The sequence below is a fragment of the Cuculus canorus genome, chromosome 4 (assembly GCF_017976375.1).
Source record: "Cuculus canorus isolate bCucCan1 chromosome 4, bCucCan1.pri, whole genome shotgun sequence".
Taxonomy (NCBI): domain Eukaryota; kingdom Metazoa; phylum Chordata; class Aves; order Cuculiformes; family Cuculidae; genus Cuculus; species Cuculus canorus.
Window position 1 is genome coordinate 38,122,003 of NC_071404.1, and position 13,631 is coordinate 38,135,633.

The following is a 13,631-nucleotide window of genomic DNA, read 5'->3' on the forward strand; positions in this document are numbered from 1 at the left end:
TCATAAACGCCTGAAAATAAACCCATTTGCAAGAAAATTAATTTTGCTTTATTTATACAATTGTAAAAGTTAACAGTCATAGCAGTTTATTGCTTTGATGTTTTTGTTTTGTTACCACTTTAAAAATCCATAGAATCAGAATCATAGAGTGGTTTTGGTTTGGAACTTAAAGATCATCTAGATCCAACACCTTCCACTAGATCAGTTTGCTAGACCACTCTAAATTTTCTCCTCCAAAATAATCAAGTTTTGTGATTAAAATTTTGCAGTGTGAAGAGGTACGGGAAAGCAATCAAATTATTTACTATTCAGGAAGAGTCTCTGCTGATAAAGCAATATGCTCCTTATCTATTGATTTAAAAGATCAAGCAAGGTACTCAGGTTACATTTCTGTTTTTGTTAAGTAAGGTCAAATATCCTTCACCTCTCACCTTCCAGTTTTTGAATGACTGTGATAAATCAGTCATTGATAGAGATTGGTCTTACTGAAATTATGACTTGAAATCTTTCAGAATAAATATAGGTAGTATAATTTTGGCAGCACTGCTATAACTACAAGTGACTACTATGACTGCAAGTGAAAAAGAGAAATAATTATTGTGTTAATACTGCATAAAGATCATCCCAAAATTTAATAACCCGTGGTCACATAAAAGCACAGTACTCAGACACTCAATAGAATACCAAAATTTACAATTTGAAGTTGATTTCTTGACATTATTGAAAATAAGATGAAGAATTGTTATTGTTATTAGTAAACACCTGTTCAGGGCTCTGTCCAGCAAATACCATTGTCTGTGTGCAATGATTCAATTCATTGGACTTACCAGAAGAAGACTCTGTGATGTACCCAAAACTGGATTTCTGTGCTGCAGGGCTGTGGATTGTGGATTTTGTTCTAGGCACCTGCTCTGCAACCCAGTCCAAAATTAATTAAAGACTGAGCCTTCTTATTCGATGCATGGACATAACTAGATGTCTAAAAGAGGAGTCAGTCCATCTTGGATAGCCAAGTAACTGACCATCTAGTATCAGTATGCCCAGGACAGACTGCTGGACTTCTGCAGTTATCCTCTCTAAAAGCTATGGGTTAAGTTCTAAGATGACAGTTTAGTTTTCTCTTGAGGTCCCACCCACCCTCCTTCCTTCATTAGGAAAGGACATGTTGAAGAAAATGTCATTGATTTCTTACTGGCTTGCTTTCCATTCTTTTTCTGAAGAGGAAGGCTTTTTCTTTCTTTCAGGTATATGGCAGTCATTTGTCAGAACATAAAACACATGATGATCGGAAGCAGCTTTGTAAAATCTACTTGTCCCCTTTTAAAACTGATGTTTTAGTTTGTTTGAAAACAGACAGAGGTACAGTTTAAAAGAATTCCCTATCGCATATCTTGAACAAACTTTACATGTTTGTTATTCCACTCTAAGCCATGAAATACTGGGCCTCTACAAAGTATATCAAAGCAGTTGGAAATGCAAAACGTCGTGTTAGAAGATTTTATTTTAATAATCAATTACTTGGTTCTGAGTCATGGTGGTGGTGGTATATGGATTGTTTCTTGAGCACAGTCCTCACACACATTGACTTTCATTAAAGATTAATTTACATAGGGATAGGATGACTGGCAAAATCATCAGTGAGGGTATGGCAGTGGGCAGACAAGAGTACTGAGTGTTGCAGAAGAGCAAGTGTTTGACTGTATGGAAATGACAAACAAATCTCTTCGTGTTACATTAGCACTGTACCTTAATACTTTGACTTTCTGTGACATATGCCATAGGTTTCAACTTTTGCAAACACTCTTCAGTTATTTGTACTTCTTCAGTAAAAATATTCCAGTATTTTTATTACATTTTTCTTTGTAGAAAAATAGCCTCATTAAATCTGTCATTACTTTCAGTGTTAGAAAGAGTTGGTGATAATTTGGCTGCCCACTTCCATTTGTTTTGAAATGACAACAAGTTGGGTTGTGTAGCTGATGTATCAAAACCAAATGGCAAAAATATATACCCTTATCCTGTTCACTGCAAGATTCCTGACATTTTATTCAAGGAGCTTAATTCAGTCAGGAAAATCCCTATGAATTAGTTCTCCCTAAGTGTTTTTAACTTTATTCACTTCCATTATTATATGTATCTATTGTTTTTAATTTTGTTCACTTTCATTATTAGGTGTATCTACTTGTATTTTAGGCAGTTTTGTTTCTTGGCTGTATTTGCAATGTAATATAAGATTATTTAATTCCTTGCAAAGGCACTCCAGTATCAGTTTTCTGTCTTTTACTGTTTATCATGCATCAGGCACAACAATATCTATCTGCTCTTTAGTATGCAAACCAACATGCTTCGTGTAGGTCAATAGACTAGATTTCTTTTTTTGCAAGTTGGAAGAGTGTGAGAACCTAGCCAGGACCTAGTTCAGACTCAGACTTCTCGTTCTGGGTTAGAACAGGGTTTCTCAGGTTAGGGTTTGCTCTAATAAGCATCCACTGAATGTGGAGCTAGCTCAGAGCTATCTTTTGCCTTGAGTCTTGGCACAGCTTTTTTACATTCATCTGTCCAAAATTTGCAAAAGTAAAAGTATAAGCAGGCAAAACCAGATAAATCAAATATTTCCCAAATGTGATTAGAGAAATTTGACATGGTAACCCCCCCTTTACAATGTCACAGCTGGTGTTTGGTACTGAGGTAATACGCCTGAATGACTAAAACAGATCAGATATGCAAAAGTTCCTGAATATTAGCACAGGATTGTTTGTGTGGTATTAACTGTTTTGTTATTTATTCATGATTCCCAACAGATAATCACATCTTTGTGCTTTTTCGTATTTTTGGAAGCTGTGTTGTGCAAGAAAGTATGGTAATGTGCAACAAAACTAATGCTGAATAAATAAAGGGAGAGTTTAATACAGTGTCTTAGAAATGATGTCACAAGTTAATACGCGCATTTCTGACCCTAGTCTGCTTTTCAGCATACCATATTTTCTATAGGATGAACAGATATATATTTATGATTTTAGAAATTTGATTTAATATGATTTTATGACAAAATATCAAAACAACCTCTTTTCTCTTACCCTCACATTTCACAATATTTTTAGCAAATGCCAAGATTTTGGATCTATTATTCCAAAGACTTAAAAAAATCACTGATAAATAGCTATTCATTGAGAGGAAGAGGAAGTGATTTATAATCAACAAAAGAAATTAGGATTCTGAATGTTTAAAGCCAGGTAGAGACCAATAGAAGTTGGTAGGATATTGTTTGGCAGTTGAAGTAGGATATTATTAATGGAAAACAAATGAATTGATAACAAAAAATACATCTTCAAAGTATTATTTTCTTCTGATGTAATATAAATGTTCCAAATCCAAACCAGATGTAACTAATGCCAAATCAATTTCTGTATATCCTTTTGTTTCAGTGACTTGGAAAGTGATCTGATTTCTGCTTAATGAAAATTAAAATTGATCCAGAAAGCCTGTTTCATATGGCTTTAACTCCTGTAGTATAATTTCTGAGCTGTTTACTGTGTGACTGATGATGCAAGCATTATCTGAAAGAAGATTAACATGAAATGGTGTTAATAGAAAATATCTGTAAGAAAATATAGATTATTGATAAAGAGAACTAAGAGGGAGGTCAAAAATCTAGTGAACTGGCTATAGAACACAAGCAGAATCTACTCTTAATATTCTTTTCAGTAAATAAATAGGAATGCTTTCAAAATAATACAATCTTGACAAGTGGACATATGCATAATGATCTACTATGAGCATTATTATCTTCATTGTTTTATTCAATTCAGTATGGATTTTTCATTGTTGAATTCTCAATAGAGTAACATAGTGGAAGTACAGAGTTTAAAACCAGAAATAATTGTTAAAGTTTATTGTGGGTAATCGAACCAACATTGGAAGCTGACTAACAAAAAAAAAAGGACTCCTTATCTCATATGATTCACTTCCATAACTAGACAACATTTTTTTCTGTTAAACTCTTCTCATGGTAAAAATCTCCATATTTAAGGCTTCTTTTTTTTCATGAAACTATGTTATTTCATATATATAAATAAATATCTAAAATAATGTAGTAATTACAAATATACAATTTAAAAAATGATCAGTTCAAGCAAGTGCAGTGAAAGGAGATAATTAATTAGCATTCGAGATGAACTTCTAAATCACTGTAACTTCTAAATGACTTCTAAATCACTGTAGCAGATATACATTTCTCTCTTTTTAAATTCTTTTAATCAGTTTGATTGACACACTGGGAATAAATATGCTGCTGTTTGAGGTGTAAAAACCTTACTTGTATACAGAAGAAATAGCTAAGTCTAAAAAATATGGAATTAACTAAGCAGAATACCTACATTCATGTAGATTATCTGTGAATTCTGAGTGTTCAGTTTCTCACAGAGAAATGATTTAGAGTGCTTTTGGAGTAAAAATACCAGAACTGAACGTAGATGTCAGCAGCACGCAAAGGAAATTCAGGTATTATAAAAGACAAGAATGAAAACTTCATTTTCCCAAAGAGTTGATGTTTTAAAAATTAAAATGCTCTCACTTTTCTGCTTCTTTCCATTTTGCTTCTTTATGTAGATTGTATACCAACCCCCTGAAAGATCACCATTGGAAGGAAAGGATTAAATTGGAGCCTGGCCCAGAAGGATGCATTCTGACTGAAACATACTACTCTTTTTTTCAATTAATCTTGGAGAAATAACTATAGGGCCTTTTTGATACACACCAGATTTAGTTTGCAAATGTAAAGAACATAGGTTCAATGCAGGGAATAAAAATGGCTGGGAAGTAAATATATACAAATTCAGAGGAAAGTTATTATCGAGAAACAGAGAAACATTTACATTGGATTTCTAGTCCTTCATTCAGTTGTGTTGTTACCTTTATTTTTTGGCACCTAAGCCTGCTGAATTAGATATAGGACCCTACATTTTGTTGTTCTTCTCAAGACTTTGGAAAGATAACGTAGCAGTTGCTGGATACTATGTCTATCCATGCCTTCGGCCAGCTCCTTTAGAGCTGCTGAACTAGCAGGCCTTATAGCTTTTATTGCCAATAAATTGGTGATAGAATGTCAGTAACTTCAGCACTGTAGTTTGTCAGCTGTCTAACTGTATGAACTGGTATTCTGAAAGCCTCAACATTTTGGAAAGATAACATCTGTATCATGTCGGTCATAAGGAATTGCAGTTAAATAAGCCATCAATGGAGAAAGCTCTAGCCTTTTAGTCTTCCACTGTGGGACAGGAAGTCCTGTTTTAGCGTCAAACAGAAAGGACATGGATAACAGATTCTGAAGTACTAGAAAAATTTTTGTCAAGTTCTTAGTTTTCTTCCCATCACTGTAGTGGAGGCGGGATTAGGCTTGGTACAGCACTGTGAAACACCTAGTGGTTTGTCACCTGACTATTGCCTCCTCTTTTCACCCCTCCCTCATCACATTGTGGCATATATAGGAAAAAAAAACCATCAGAAAGTGAGACTGGAAGGAGAGCATGATGCCTCTAAAAACTGTTAAGTGCAGTAGTGGTTGTCCAAGTGGCCACCACTTGGTCACAGAAACAAAAATGTACTGACATCCGACTGGAGTATTGTGCTAACCTAGGTCTCATCTGTATTTGGGTTTGTTCATGATGACATAGCTTTACTTCCTTGTTTTACCCTGAGTAACCATGGCTTTTCAGTTTTTCTTTCACACAAATGCTGGAGATGAGAGCCTTATGAAGGTGATATGCTTTTGTAAAGATATTGGCTTTTCTCTGCTCAGACTCTACCAACCAAAAGGCTACTTTACTTTCTTTTTGAAAATAATTAATCTAGCTTAAAAATGGATTAGTGTTGACATCTCTTCTTAACAATACGGATAGAAACTCAGAATGAACAGCTGTTTGGACAATCTTGGATGAAAGCCTTTCCCTAGGCAAATGCAGTAGATGCACAAGCACATGCAAGGGCACATTGCTGCCATTACTGATGCCCATCTGTTAGACTGGCATGATGCCCACTCAGAAGCTGAGTCTAAAGCAAGGTCTTCATGATGTAGGCTCTACCTCCTCTGTGACAGTACTGCCACCTGGGTGCCAAATGACTTTTCACAATAACTTCCATTTTTAGATAAAAAGCAAAACGTTTAAAATGGAGGATAAAATGAATGTAATCCAATGAAAGATTTGTTTTGCTTTCAAACAAATTTAGTGTAATGGCTTTATACACACACACATTTATATATAAATTCATGTTGTTTTTCCCTGTTGTGACAAATGACTACAGTTGCTGATTTTCTGAAGACTGAGAATTTGCCATTAAGCAGGCAAGTGATCTATAGAGTTCACAACTATAGGGGAAGACTTAAGAATAGTTAGCAGATACACTTAAGATTACTTACAGCGAAGCGATCACGTTTAAGAACCTGAAGAGACTGATTCTTTCTACCCCAGGAAATTATTTGAAAAACACAGATGACCAAATAAGAGGTATTAGATTTCAAGCACTTCTGAAATATCTGTCCCTTACCTAAAGTTCTGATGGAGTCAATGTCACCAAAAGCTTAGCAGTAATAGGCAGTGAATGGAATTCAGAGTAATTCCTACTGCAATGCATAATCCTCCTCCAAGCTGCTAAAATGACCTTAACTGTTGTTTTCAGAATTACGGCTGCAGTGTTTCATGTTCTGCCAAAATTCAGTTTATATTTTACAGAGAGTATTCTATTTAATTATGTTTTCTTCAATAGAACTACTCATTCTTTTATTGTGGTCAGATAAATGAGGTACTAAACCTTATACCACTTCCAACAGCTTCATAAAAAAAACATGGGTCACTTTAAGTTTTTTTACTGACATGACCTTAAATATGAAACTGATAGTGTGTTTGGAATACTGTGCTATTGCCAATCTGCCCTGGAAATCTTACTGGTAAGATTAATAAGTAAAAACTTCAGAATATTCTAGCCTTTCCTATTTAATGGAATCTGAGTATTTTGCCTTCAAACATGTAGAGGTTTATTATTATTAAAGGAATTATGTTTGGATATCAAGAAGAGTACAATACAACAATAAAAGAGGTAAAAATGCATTTTAAGTTTCGAAATAGAAATATTACAAAAAAGTTCACCAGGGGGCAATGTTACACAAACTCTTCCAAGTTCTTTTTACTCTGAGAGTAGAGACAGAATTTTAGGACGATGTATTAGCTTTAGCCTTTAGTTATGCAAGACTCTGCAATAATAGCAGTTCTCTCTGAAGACGGAACTTCACGAGTATCAGAAATATTTTCCGTCTCCTTGACTTCTGATTAGAATCCATCCTTGAGGCAGACCTGGCTACTGATAAGTGGACACTGTTTTCTGAACTGTGTGGACAGGAGACATACAGCATACCTTACAGGCTACTCAGGTTACACAACATAGTTTTATCATTCCCAATTGACCTCCTAACTGGACTAATGGAGCAATTGCTGTGAAGTGGAAGCTTTTAATGTGGGAATAGTTTTACTGTACAAAGAGCTTTCCAAAGCCCAAGGAAAAAATTGTGGCATTGGTTTAGTTCTCTGCATGAAAATAAAGCTACCTCACAAAATAAAGGCAGTGTTGGAATACACTGGATTAACTTTTTTCCCAAAAACTAGTAGCAACAATATCTCTGAATCTGCGGGGGGGGGGGGGGGGGGGGGGAGGTAAAAATGTTAAGTTATTGTTTCAATAGGGAAAGATAGTCCAAGTAGGTTCAAGTAGGAGGGACATCAGAACTAGTAAAAAAGCCTATTATCCATCCCTGCCTTGCGACCTATAAATGTCACTTATTTGATCTGTGCAGTGGCATTTATGATGGCACAAAGAATAATCCTTAAGGTTTCTTCACTGAATTGATGGAAAGCTTTGTTTAGAACTGTCATACATCCTTAACAGTATGAAGGAGAAGAAACATTCCATGTCTGGCTTAATCTAAAATATTTAAACTGCATCTTGTATTTTTGAAGTGGCTACTCCTTTAACTTTCACTTATGAAGTAATGACATTCTGGATACCACAATAGACTTAAAAAAATGGATTCCAAATCCAATAGGACTGAGGTATTTTAGGTTATTTTCAACCCATCTTAAAGGGGCTAATGATTATTTTTAGTCACCTGCATTTCTAGACAGAAATGCCTTTTTTATTATTCAGAAGCCATGCAACATTTGGCACGTGGAAGGTAATATCCATTAGCTTGTGGCAATCGTGAAATGATGCTCACGTACTTCTGAAAATAATAGTGCAGAAAAATGCTCTAATTTAACATTGTCCTGGGAAATGTAGACAGAATTATATACGGAATTAAACTGCCTTCTAAATTAACTTATTCTGTTTGAAGCAAATCATATGGAAAGATAGAATGTTATGGATCTGGGGTAATTTGAATATTACTATGAATCCTATCCATTTACTGTATTGCTGTAGCTGACTTCAAGTAATATAAGCAATGTGATCTACATACAAAGCAGATGGAGATGGTTTGGGTCCAGCTGTGGCTTGATGATCCAATAACTGATTTTATATACCTGTTTGTCAGGATTATAAAAAAAATCAGACAGCTTTCATTTGCCTCTGAGGGAATTTATTTCTGTGAATTTGCTGCAGAAGTAAGTTATGCATTTCGAAGAGCAGTTTGCTGACTGCAAGAATAAATGCTCATCTCTAGCCTGTAGTGAGCCTATTTAATGGCTGAGTAAAATAATCCAAAATTAAATAATGGATTAGTTAAATAATAAAAAGAACATTTAACTTAGAACACATAACATTTATTATCTACTTTTACAGATTTCCAACTTCTGGAATTACACCGGGCCATTTGAATTACTTTCCCAGCCACACATGTTGCTCATACGAGGGTGACAGAAATGAGACTGAATAGGACAGTGCCACAGTTACTTTTTTTTGGGGAAAAAAAAGCAAACTCTGGAAGAAGCCCAAACTCAAAGACTATTTGCCTACAAATAGATGTGGGAAACCCAACTGTTTGCTCTCTCCAGACATGCCCAGATTGACAGTTTGTGAAATATTGCTTTGTTTGATGTGTGCTGCTTTAGATGTCCTGAAACAGTGTGACAGGAAATCTTTACTTAACAGTCTGTTGGCCACTATTTCATATGAATGCTTTAAATAGTTGTTTCCCAGTGAGATGCATTGGACATAAATATTTCAAAAGTTAATAACTGCAGTTTCAATATATCATAAGAAATTACTCTGTCTTTGGCAAATAATTCATGGGATCCACACTGACTGCTACATGTCTTTGCAGCCAAGATGACCACTGTCGCTTTTTTATTGATTGTTTCATAACAGCTCTTTACCAGGAGCTGCAGTAGTTTATATAAAATAAATTGAGGATCTTCAGATTTGAAATTTGTAGTCAGGAGCAGGTTAACTCCTGATTTATCTTTGATATCCCCAGCACTAATAATTTTAAATAACAATGTGCTGTCACTACACTGACTGTAATTTTGACCATCTACTGCCAACATATTGTGTGAGTTTCATAGTAAAATAGTTCATTGCATTGTTTCCATGCTTCTACAATGTGATTTTCTTGCAATGTGAATGTTTCAACTTATTCACTTTGCAGTACAATACTAAGGTCTTTGATTCTTGTCATTTTCTTGCCACAAGTTTCTTTTTCATATCTCTACCTACGCATATGCACTCCCCCCTTAATATCTGGAATTAACTTTTGCATAAACCTGAATTGAATTATGGCTGCTTTAGGGACTATGTATGTTTCTCCAGCACTTGGAATTAATGAGGATATTATATCTACTGAAAAAAATGAAACTTTTGGAAAGTAGTGACAAGGCATCTCAGTGTGTGTAATTTACATGCTACTTATCATATATGGATGTTCTCTATAATTGCTTATACACACATAAAATTTTCTGTATTTCTGTATTTCATAAAATGAAAAAAACACATTTTCCTTTGTCAAATAATGATCTCAGAAAACTTATAGAAAGGGAAAATAAATAAACTCTAGTTTCAATCTAGTTTATTTGGGGATATATTTTTTGCCATATTAAAAACTGAAGCCAAAAGAAATGTCCATAAGTCACAGAGTTTTTTTTAAAAAAAATCAGTATTTTAATAGAAATCTGATAAACATAAGAAACAAATCTCAGTCAAACAAATTGTTGAAACACCCTTTTTGCTTTTCCCTGGATGAACATTGAAGTAATTGTAGCTTAAAGAAGTCTTATAAAAATTTAAAATAGCATAATGTAAAAAGTTCAAATCCAGAAACATCAGAACATTCTACATTATCTACTCTCTTATTTTATATTAAAATCATTTTTTTTACAATATAGGGAAGTAATATGTAGTACGAACAGAGGAAGTAAGTAACAGTTATGAGCTTAGTTAAAAGAACAAAATGGTAAGTATAAGGAAAAATATAATAGTAAATAATGTTCAACATAGGGGAAAAGGCAGAACACCCTTTTGTTTGTTCATTTTTGGAGCCTGCATGTAGTGTAAGTACCTCAAGAATGTTTCAGAAATGCAAAATGATGGTTATTTTCCTCTTTTCTACTAATATTTCATAAATATATTGTATATATGGTAGGATTAGGTTTATTAGAAATCCATTTTTTTTTCTAGATAAATGAGTGATAGGTTCACTTCACGTTGTTCAAAGAGCCCTATGACAATACATGTTCTTGGACAGTATCATCTACAAATAATAAAAATAAATTGTATTAATTTATTTGTAGATTATCTGTGGGGAAAAAAAGTGTATTGGGTCCTAGAATACAACAATGAATGCTTTCAGAATATGAGAAAACTATCACCCATCTCAGTCTTTGTTTTGGATTTTTAAAAAGGTTGCACATGCTTAAGCTAATTTAGGTAGCTATAGCAACTTGTAGTGTTTTCAGTGCAAAAAATACTAAAGCCAAGTTATCTTTGCTGTTCAAATGTATTATCAAGAAGACAATATGTTTAAAAATAATTATATGATTCAGAAGTTCTTATCCATGTTGATGAATTTCTTGCATGTTGTCTACAGCCAGCTTGGATTCTTACATTGCAGCAGATGGGAATCTGAATTAAACTTGGCATAAATCCTTTCAGCACTATGTTTGCAACTTTCTGGTGAAGTTATCGCCTGTAGTCACAAAAAGATTCAATTATGGGACTGATTTTTATGTGATTTCTTAAACACACGTAACCATGTACTGTACCCAAAATCATGTGGATTGTGTGCAGAGTGGGGATGCCCTAGGGGAGGTCAGGCAGGGACAGAAAGGGCTGACAGGTCCTTCAGGGTCCCAAAATTTATTCATTTAGTGACTTTGTACTTTTTTCTTGATGGGTATCCTAGCTATGTGGAAATAATTCATGCTTATCACTTGTTTCTTGGTGTAGGAACTGCTCTTTGGTCTACCAATATAAATATAAAATAACTCCAAACTTTCACCTTTGGGCTGATACAAAGTGAAGCCAAGTAGAAAATTCATCACTGTCTTTAAACGGAGAATCTATATTATTGGGCACTAACTGCCCCATATTTGGGCTGCTTCAAGCTAAGACTTTTGAATAAAGCTTTACATGTTCTTTTTTTTAAAAAAAAACAGTGGCAAAGACAATTGCAATAAAGAGTTATTCCTAAAAGTCTTAACAACTTTTATCACACCTACTTAGGAAAGGGCTGCCTTTTCACAGAGTATCATAAAGTGGTTTTTTTGGTCTAAAATCCTTAGTGTAAGAAACGGAAAAAAAGTTTGTGAGAAAGTTTGTACTGAGATACTTTCTTAGAAATTTCATTTTCTCTATTAAAGTAAAATCAGACTGAGTTCTTAAGTACCAGTATCAACAAAGCTATTAAGATGCATCTATATGTCAATATGTCAAAGAGATATGAAACATCTCTATGAAGCAGTTTGAGAGGAAGAATCTACTAAATACACGAGGTATTTGTTAGATTATAACAAGCTATTTTCCCATGAATTACATTTTCAAATTACATAGTATACACGTTGCATTTGTCCAGACCTTTGTAATACTGAATACAGGGATTACTATGACTTATATTGAAAAGCTGAAGAATTACTGCTGTTTGTATAATGAAACAATTAGTGTCATAAACAACACTTTACATCTGAGATTAGGTTGGTACAATACCCTTGATGCTCTTATGTTATGATTAGCACCCATTTGTGAAATAGAAATAATTTGCTTCAAAGACCATAGAATTCCTTTTCTGAATTTGATTGAAGTACACCACCTTTTGCAATTATTCCCCGTATGGTACTAAAAGCCACTTAAAATAAACTTTATTGTTATGGAAGCTTTAGTTCTCCTTGTCTACCACAAGTGGAAAATAAACTTGCATCTTAAGAGTTTGATTATGTTGTTTAAAGGGGAAAAAAGAAGTGTGTTTAACAGAAGCATAAATCTGCTATGAAAAAGGACTTACTGGAACAGTTATATACATGAGTATGAATTATATTTCCATATTCCCTATCACAAGAAAAACCTAACATAAAAAATTCAGTCAGTATAATTATGAAAAAAATTGCTGTTTTATTTAGGGAAGGCAGGGTTTCAAACCTGAATGTAAGACAGTCTGATGCCTTCCTACAATTTGTGATAAATTTTTTTCTGAAAAAAATGCCTTTGGAGGAAGTACTTTGGTAATTTAGAAGAGAGCTAAAAGCTCTGGTAGCTAGAAAATCATAGATATCCATCACTGGGATGCTGAAACTATTTGAATTGTGGCTGCTTGTTCTTATTTTATTTTAAGACATTTTTCTCAAGTCAGCTGTATGTTTTGCCTGAGAAATGCTTAAGGCATAGTTTGAAGTAAACACATCATTACCTATGAATCTGCAAAGAAAACTGTTTTCCTAGTGGAACACAAAAATTAAGAAGCACTTTTACACTTCTAAACTTTGTGGTTTTTCGAAAGCTGAATATGACATATATTTCATTCTGAATTTATATTATAAAGTTATTGTTTTAAAAGCCAAAAATCCAGTGGCAGGTGTTTTAGTTTGGTTTTTTTTTTTTTTTTTGGTAATACTTAAGAATCTGTTTCTCAAAATGGTTAGAGAATCAAAATTATATATAGTTTGCTGGATTCCAGTTACCTAATAGAGGTTCTTGTCTTAGGCCTCAGAATTTTACTATGGCATTAGTTCAAAGATGTCTGACTATGACCGTAAGGGTTTTTTTCTTAAAGAGTGAAACATATTTACTTTGAAACCAAATTAAAGGATTTGGGGTTGTGTTTTATAATAAACATCAAGAATTTTCTGAGACCATTTTTCTTCCTAGATTTTAAATGAACTGGATATACATTCTTTACTGATGTTTTACAGCAAACAACTTACAGTAACGCAATTCTAAGAGATGGAAGAGAATGATTTTCCCTTGCAGAAATAATGAGCTTTTCTACCCTGTTCACTTTACTGTATTAAAGTGTCTTTCCTTTCTGTTACCTTACCAGTAAGAAAACTGGTTTTCTCCAACAGTAAAATTAGTTGCTTTTTGTTTTTCTCTAGCTGAGCATTAATCTAATCTCAAGATTTTAATTAAAAATCCCCACTTTATTTACTGTTATATAGTAGTCT